This window comes from Chrysemys picta, chromosome 13 (genome assembly GCF_011386835.1).
Source record: "Chrysemys picta bellii isolate R12L10 chromosome 13, ASM1138683v2, whole genome shotgun sequence".
Lineage (NCBI taxonomy): Eukaryota > Metazoa > Chordata > Testudines > Emydidae > Chrysemys > Chrysemys picta.
In genome coordinates, this window is record NC_088803.1 from 20,148,788 (window position 1) to 20,158,234 (window position 9,447).

The 9,447-nt window shown below is 43.7% G+C and overlaps 1 pseudogene; it reads right to left on the reverse strand.

The window, feature by feature from the left end:
* Window positions 1–974: 974 nt before the first annotated feature.
* LOC112060456 (olfactory receptor 10A7-like) lies at window positions 975–6,410 on the reverse strand (annotated as a pseudogene).
* Between the last annotated feature and the right edge of the window lie 3,037 nt (window positions 6,411–9,447).

The following is a 9,447-nucleotide window of genomic DNA, read 5'->3' on the forward strand; positions in this document are numbered from 1 at the left end:
TCTCTCTCTCTCAGGTGCTGGCCTGGATGATTCTTGCTCACGTGACCAGAGTCTAACTGATCGGATGTGTGGGGTCAGGGAGCATTTCCCCCCTGCTCAGACTGGCAGTGACCTTGGTGTGTGTGGGGGTCACTTTCCTCTGCAGGGTGTGTGTGCGGGTCACTTGCCAGGATTATCTGGGTGTCTCTCACTTAACCATTTCCCTGCCATTGCGGGGGCCTCAGGCACCAGAACACCTTGGTCCCTCCTTCTCACTGCCTGTGGCACATCACAGCCCCATCTCCTGAGGGCTGTGATACTTCGGTCTCCTTTGGGTTGTGGGGTTCGGTGTCAAGGTGCTGGTGGGGTGGGGGGTGGGGGGTGGGGTGGCGGTGGCCTGTGCTGTACAGGGCATTGGACGAGATGATCTGGTGATCCCTTCTGGCCTGACACTCTATTGGTTCATCTGCACGGCAGTAGAAATCCCATGGTGCCAAGTCTCAGCGCCTGGGTAGTTGACTGGGGGTGGCAGGGCTCAGGCTGAGGGGCTCAACATAGCTGTGTAGATGTCTGGGCTTGGGCTGCAGCATGGGCTGAGACCCACCTCCACTGCAGGGTTTCAGAGCCTGGGCTCCAGCCCAAACATCTACACTGCCATTTTCAGCCCTGTGGCCCAAATCCCCACAAGCCCAGGTCAGCTGACTTGGGCCATCCCCAGCCTTGCTGTGGGTCTTTTATTTCAATGTAGATGTGCCCCCTGAATCCCAATGTCTGGGTGTGGGTTTCACTGGCTGGCACAGAACTAGAAGTGAGGCGTTGCAATTCCTAGGTCCCTTTGGAGATCCAGCCCCGAGTCACTATTTTACATGCTGACTTTGTTTCAGTCTATGAATTCACCAAAATCTTATTAACCACCAACCTTCAACAAGGAAAATACAGCTCGATTTTATTCTGAACACAGAGATCCTGGTTCTGATGGAACTTACAGTTTCAAATCTTTGCACATTCTCAAATGTTATGAGCTCACAATACCAAAGACATAGCATGAAATATGGGGCTACACAACATCTGAACATTACCCTGTAAATCAGCTGCACTCATCATTAATTTGTCTTTCAAAAAATACCTTGTCCTTTCTGAATTCTTGTCAAGTCTACACATTTACTGACATTTTTTTCTCAGAGCCTCTTTCACCTCTTTATTTCTCAGGCTGTATATAAAGGGATTGGCCATAGGAGTCAGAATTGTGTAGAAGAGAGAGAACACTTTGCTGAGGTCTCTGAGTGTCTTGGTTTTTGGTAGCAGATACACAATGCTCAGGGTCCCATAGAAAATCGTCACTACAATGAGGTGAGAAGAGCAGGTGGAAAAGGCCTTTTGCCTCCCGGTGGTGGAAGGTATTCGCAGGACGGTGCAGATGATACAAATATAGGATGTCACAGTCAAAGCAAATGGCGGCAGTGTCAATAAAGCAGCTACAATGGTAATTAAAAACTCCACCTGGTAGATGTCATTGTGGTAGAGATTTATTATTTGTTTAAATTCACAGAAGAAATGGTCAATTTCATTGGGGCCACAGAAAGTTAATTGTAACACCATACCCGCTACTATGGAACTAGCCAGTAACCCACTCACCCAAGACCCAGCTGCTAGCTGGAGGCAGAACCTGCCATTCATAAGGGTTGTATAATGCAGTGGTTTGCATATCGCTAGATACCTATCATAAGACATCGCTGCTAGGAGATAACACTCAGTAGCTGCAAGGAAACCAACAAAGTAACATTGTGCGATACAGCCACCAACAGAAATGGTTCTGTCCCCAGTCAGGAGACTGGCCAGCATGCTGGGCAGGACGGTGGAGGTGTAGCAGGTCTCCAAGCAGGACAAGTTCCCCAGGAAGAAGTACATAGGGGTGTGAAGGTGCTGGTCAACCACAACTACTGCCATGATGAGGATGTTCCCAGCCATGGTCACAATGTAGATCACTAGAAACAGCAGTAAGAGAAGGATCTGCAGTTTGGGGCTAGCCCCAAATCCCAGGAGGATGAACTCTGTGAGGAAGGTTTGATTTCCAAGTTCCTTGTCTGCCATGGGGGAAATGAACCAAACCCTGCAATAGAACGAGAACAGCATTTACTAAACATCAATATCACATTATCAATTTAAATGCTTTAATGTTGGAAGGCTCCCTCTCCTTCAGGCCACCGGCCCAAATACTGGGCTGAACACACAGGCTGATGGGCGAGAGTCATACAATGGGGGCTGACGACATTGGAGTGTGAGTGAGAAAGACAGACACAGAAATCCACTGCTAAGGCAAGCTCAGATTTGTACAAAGAACCTAATTTATCTGACTAACAACAGATTGCTTCCTTGATTCCACTCCACAGAGCTTGCACTAGTGGTTTGCAGTGAGTAAACCAGTTCACCATGGGGCATCTGTCAATTGAAGTGTAGGCACTGGATTCCCTGAATTCAGCAAGACTCGTTTGGGCTGGTAAAACACCCCACAATTTTGCTGGCTGAGAATTGGCTTGGTTTGGAATTCAGAAGGTTCCCTTGTCCTCAACAGAAACCAACGCTCGATGAACGTGGTTGTGCCAGTGTAAACCGTCACCTCCTAAGTCTTTTTAGATAGTCATTGTTTGATATCATTTGTGCTGTACCATGTAGATCAGTTTTTAATGCTGCTTTGTGATCTTCACATACTAACTTTTGGATTTCTCTGACAAAGGGCTTCTAACAATGACTAATGAGCACCCTGCCCTGCTTGCTCAGGTCTCATTCGGCAGAGTTGGGGAAAGTGAACAGGCTTAGCTAAGCCGACATAAACTCAGCCCTGTTCCTAGTCATGGGGATGCTCTAGGGTTTGTCTATAGGGAGATTTACACAGGTATAATAATACCAGTGCAACTCCTCATCAGAACCCCTTTATCCCAACTAAGATTGCCTTTTTCCAATGTAGACTATGTCACTTTCAAAGCAATGTAAATGGAGCTATAAAATAGCACTCCATCCAGAATAAGTGCATCCATGCAGAGTTTTATCAGTATAATTATTATGGTATATTTACATTGGCATATTTTCCTATATAGCGTCCCAAGCTGAAACTAGTTTGTGGTGAAAGATCCTTACTCCTTGCGTTTGGTTTTGTCCTCAGTAGGAGGCCAGTACTAGGCCTGGATCACTGGACTGGACTGGGAGGGAAGACACTTGCCCTAGCCACACTGTGGTTATTGTTTGGACTGGCAGATTGTGATCAGTGACTCTTCACCTGCACTCATTTTATCTCTTCTGCTGAGGTGATGCATTCTCTATTTGTGCCTCTTGTTACGTTCACGGCAGATATAGAAAGGTATTAGATTAAAACAAAGAATATTGTTCTTGAAAGTTTGAAGTGTACTTAATTTTTATTTTTTAGAATTCAGAATAACACACAAGAACCACAAAACAGAGAGAGAGAGACAAAGCAGACTGATTCCTAATACAGAGAGAGGCACAATGGACCACCTTTCCTGCAAGATGGCCCTTTTCAGACTGACTCTGGTGATTGCATGCTTTACTACAGAGCCCTCTAGCCTGCAAGCAGGACCAGGAAACCACCTCCTACTGTTAAAGAGATAGCATTAGCTTGCAATTCCAATACAGTCCTCAATACACCACACCTTCCCCTCCTTGCTGTGTAGTGAATGAGAGTGTTGTTTGTAGGACCCTTCCATCCTTCAGTCTAGAAGTTGGAAATTCCAGGAAGAATGAGGTAGGGGACTGCAGGGAGAGAAATTATGATCTTGTAGTTAAGGCAAGTGAACATCATCCAGAAGAAATAGGTTCTATCCCTGCCTATGAGATGCTAGACTTTGGGAAGTAGTCACTACCTGTGTGATCCTTTTTCTCTGGGTGCCCAACTTGATACACCGGGAGCTGATTACAGAGTGCTGAGCCTAACAACAGCAGCTGAAGTCAGTGGGAGCTGGGGCAGTTCAAAAACTCTGGCAAGAAGGCAATGAGGCAGGCCAATCTAATTTCCTTCTTTAATAAAATTAGCAGCATAGTGGCTAGAGGAAAAACAGTAGACAGGATATAGCCCATAAGCAAATTAGGAAATGTGGTCAAGACAAAATGACTTTATGGTGAGTGCACAATTGGTTGAAAGAGCACATTTTAAAAGTAGTTATCGATAGTTCGCTGTCAAATTGGGAGGGTGAATCTAGTGGATCCTGCAGGATTCTGTCGTGTGTCTGGTACTATTCAATATTTTCATTAATGACTTGGATAATGGAGTGGAGAATATGTATAAAATTTGCAGATGACACCATGCTGGAAGGGATTGCCAGAGGACAGGATAAGAATTCAAAACAATCTTGACAAATAAGAGAACTGGTCTGAAATCAACAAGATGCAATTCTATGAAGACAATTGCAAAGTACTACACTTAGGAAGGAAAAATCAAATGTACAACTTATAAATGGGAAGAAATGGCTAGGTGGTAACACTGCTGTAAAGGATCGGGGGTTAGAGTGCATCAGCAATTGAATATACAATGTGATTCCATTGCAAAAAGGTTAATACCATTCTGGGTCTTAACAGGAGTGTCATATGTAAGACACGGGAGGTAACTGACTTGCTATATTCAGCACTGGTGACGCCTCATATGGAGTATGGTGTCCAGTTCTGGGCACCACATATTAGGAAAGATGGGGATAAATAGGAGAGAGTCCAGAGGATAGCAACAAAAATGATAAAGGGTTTAGGAAACCTGACCTGTGAAGAAAGATGAAAAAAATAGGGAATGTATAATCTTGAGAAAAGAAGACTGAGATAGGATGTGATAACAGTTTTCACATATTTTAAGGGATGTTCAAAAAAGGATGGGGATAAACTGTTCTCCATGTCCACTTAAGGTATAACAAGAGGTTATGGGCTTAGTTTGCAGCAAGAGAGATTTAGGTTAGTTATTAGGAAAATCTTTTTAACTACAAGGGGAGTTAAGCTCTGGAATAGGCTTCCGAGGGAATCCCTGTCACTGGAGGATTTTAAGAACAGGTTGGACAAACCCCTGTCAGGGATGGGCTAGATTTCTTTGGTTCTGACTCAGCACAGGGGGCTGGAGTTGATGACTTCCAACCCTACATTTCTATTATTCTATTTAAAATGTTCCTTCCAAATCAACATTTTCTGAAGAAAGTGAGTTTCGGAAAATTTCTGACCAATTCTAGTCCTTATCTTTATTCCCCGAGAGTTCAGTGGATCAACAGAGTCTTGCAGTTCCCCGACTCAGATAAATTGAAAGAGTTTGCTGCTTGCTTTTAACTCAGAGCACATGTACTTCAAATTCCCTCTGGCAGTCGAACCTCTTCACTGCCACTGCCTCCATTTTCCCCCAGCCCTCCGTCAAACCAACTTACAGTGTTGGTGCCTTTGAATTATCTCCCCTTTCCCCCCTGTTACGAGGTCTTCTCTATTAACCTGAAATGAGGGTTTCACTCAGAGCGAGAATCTCCCAGTAAACCCCTCCTGGTCCTCTCATTGCCTCTCGAGAGTTTGATCCTACCCCTCCCTGCTGCTAGGGAGAGTTCCTGTCCCACTCCTCTCTGACTCTGGGTCCCCCTACAGCCCTGTCCTCTTTCCCTGGGTGTCAGGCCCAGCTCTCTGACAGCTCCCCACATCTCTCTGAGCAGGGGAGCTCACCTGGCTCCCTCTTTTAGGAAGTCCCATCCCTGAGCTACAATCTTGTCACCCAAACCTAAACTCATCAGCTGGGTTCAGAGGACAAGACAGAGGTGGGGGCAGAGCCCATCTCCCTCCAAAGACCAGTCCACCCTGTGCCATCCTGCTAATTTTCTCCTTACATTTTCCATATCCTTATTATGCTCCTTTCTATCTGCTTCACTTTGTTTGGATTCTAGCTGGTGTGAACCGTCCGTAGCTCCACTGGGGCGAATGAGCCAGCCCCCAGCTGGTGTGAATTGGCCATAGCGCCATAGGGAGTGAATGAACCAGATTCCCAGATAGGATTAATGGTCCATAGCTTTGCTGGCCTCAGTGGGCCAGACCCCAGCTGGTGTGAATCAGCTGTAGCTCTACTGGAAGCAGTGGTCCAGATCCCTGGCTGAGGACCGTTCACAAGATGTATCTCAATTTCCCTGTTCTGAAATGGTGCTATTAAAACCATCACTGCTGTGGGCAGAGGAGGTTAAAACTGCTAATATTCACAGAGCACATTCATGCCCTTGTCTGGAAGGGGGGATAGAAACGCAGTCAAGAAGATGGTGCTCACCTGTGACCATACAACAGCTGAAGCTTGAAGTGATGAGCTCTTGTTTCTTAGGGTTTGGCTGCCAGTATTCAGGATCCTCAGCTGAAGTTCTTGTCTCTTCTCACTCTGCAAAATCTGGATTTTTTCAGCAAAGAGACCTGCATCTACCTGAATGGATGAGCAGCTGCCGTGATCTGGGTTAGAACATGTTCTTCCCCCTCTATTTACACAGTCTAGAGTTCACCTCATACTTGTATCCTATTCCGTGGCAGCCTGTGTCTCTCTTGATTCCACCTCCGAAGGGGCTGAGCCTGGGGAGTTAGTGCTGTGTTTTCTGTGCAGATGGTACAAACAAATATCCTGATGCAACCAACCTCCCACGCCCAGATGAATCGCCTTTCTGCTCCCAGCCATAGGTGTCAAGTATCAGGGGGTAGCCGTGTTAGTCTGTATCTACAAAAACAACAAGGAGTCTGGTGGCACCTTAAAGACTAACAGATTTATTTGGGCATAAGCTTTCGTGAGTAAAAACCTCATCCGAAGAAGTGAGGTTTTTACTCACGAAAGCTTATGCCCAAATAAATCTGTTAGTCTTTAAGGTTCCACCAGACTCCTTGTTTTTGCAGCCATAGGTGGTCATTGCTCTGCAGGGCTGAACTGTAATGCGGCGCCCAGGGAGTGCATGGCCCTGCAGACATTGACTCTACTGAGAAGTCTTTACTCATGTCAAATGTCCCATTGCCTTCAATGGAAATATTCCATAAGTAACAATGGCCAAGTAGAGTCCAGCTGGACTAATGGACACAATTGCAGATGTGGAGATTTTCAGTGCTTAAGTTCACTCACAAATTCACCCAAAGGTAGTTGTAGTAGTGAGAGGAAGCCTGGAGCACGGGGCCTGGTGCAAGACTTTAGGCCTGAATCACAGTCAGCCCATACTAGGAGCCAAAGTCAGGCCCTGTCATAGAACAGACGCTTGCTTCTGACGTCACTCTCCGGTGCATGAACTTGGCAAAGGTACAGCTGGCATTGCTAAAACACAGGCACTCCTAAGTACTCGGTACTGGGTGTTCATGCAAACACATTCCTGGGGATGGTGCAGGAACACTCTGGCCCCGAGGAAGGCAAGGATGGAAGGACAGAATAATGACTGGGAATGTTTTGTTCGAACCCGCAGGTACAAGATGTAGCGTCGGTAACTACCCATTTCAGGAGTGTGATACATAATTGTTAGTATCAATGTATAAAAGAGAAGACATAGGAGGGGCACCTTTGTCCAGCTGAGGGGGCAGCAGATACTCCCGCTGCTGACTGAGCTGGTCCATGTGTTTGTGTCCCTGCAGCTCCTACGGGGCACTAGGACCATGCTTCATCGGCAATAAACCAGGCTGAGCACCTTCGCCATCGAATCGAGCCTGTGATCTTTCTGGGTAGTACTATCGAGGTCTGCTGAGCCGAGTGTCTGCGCAGGGCTGGGACAGCAAATGGAGCGAGCACACACACACCAACTGATAACAGGAGTCATTTCTGTTTGTTCCCTCCCCCCAAATATTTATTTTGATGAAAATGGATTTTTTATCATAAAAAAGAAATAAAAGTGTTATGGGGCATTGTCATGTTTTTTTTTTCATTAAAATAAAACTGATTTTATGTTTGTTTGTGTTTTGTTTTCAAAAACTACAAAAAATAGTTTAGGTGTTTTTTTCCATCCGCTCATTTAAGTGGTTTTTTTTTTTTTCATCCCCTCCTTTTCCAATGAAAAAAGGGTAAAAACACTAGAAATATTCCATGAAAAAATTCTAAAGTTAAATGACTTTGTGTGTGTATGAAACAAGTTCTTTCTTTCTTTCTTTCTTTCTTTCTTTCTTTCTTTCTTTCTTTCTTTCTTTCTTTCACACTTAAATGATTTTATTTTTACTTTAGAAATGACAAAGAAACCATTTTTTCTGGGTTTTTTTTCTCCCCCACCCTTCTTTTCCATTCGAGAGGGAAAAGAAATAAGGAAAAACAATCCTCTAAATCCAAAAAAACAAAAACAAATGTTTTTTGTTTAATCAAAAAACTTGACAATATATTTTTAAAAAAAGAAGATTTAATTTGATTTTTCCCTTTGGAAAATACAGAGCAATTTTGACCAGATCTAGATGGTGCCGTGAAGCTTTCATAGCTGTCAATTTGTTTGTGGCCAAAACTCCCACCCTGGCATTCCCAGCAGGACAAGTTCAACTGGACATTAATGACCTGAATTCTAATCATGATTTCCTTTCAAAATGCATGAAGAAGAACAACATTAAAAATGTATACATGCACCGTTTAGGAAAATGGAGCTCATTTTTATTTAATATTAAGAATTTGGTAGCAGAGAAATATTAACACGTTACAGGAAGAATGCACAGAAACTTTCCTTTGAATTTAATGATCCTTGACATAACATCATCCCATTCTATCACTTTGGCTTGAAAATGCTCAGAATTTAATGGCCTTCTCTTGCATGATGTTTCATTGTCTGAATTTCCAACCAGCACCAAGAAAAATAGTAGAAAATTATAAGTCTCAAAGCTAGAACTCTTTGGAAAATGGTAAGGAAATTGTTGGTGAAAATTTTGAAATAACTTCCATTCTGCAGCTTTGCAAAAGAAGCGATTTTCATATATTTGAAACATCTTGGCAATGTTTTGGAACATTTTGGGGGTTTATTTCAGGGTTTTTTTTTGTTTGTTTGTTTTTCCTCCTTTTTTTCCCTTTTCCCCTACCAACTTTTTTCTCCCTCACTTTTGTCCTCTTTCCATTTTGCCACAAAAATCAGGGTAAAGAGGGTGAAAAATGGGGAAGTGGAAGGAAAAGAAAAAACAAGTAACCATCTAAACAATTAAAAAATCCAAACTGAATAATTTTCATTTTGGGGTGCCATCAAATAAAATGGAAAAATAATAAAAAAATATATTTTTTCTATACAAATTTCAAAAACAGCTGAGCTTTCCATGAACAAAATAATATTGCATTTAAAAACTTCTACCTGCTCTGCCAAAATGTGAGCGGATGTCAGAAATTCTCAGCATGTCATCATTTTCGCACATGTTGTTTCAACTGGCCAGAAACAGAGGAGACATGTGGTGAAATCTGGACGCTGTTGAAGTTAAGGGGAGCTTTACTATGACATCAAAGGATATAACGCTTCTCTGCATGGATGTTGTGTCTATGACTCAGTGAAT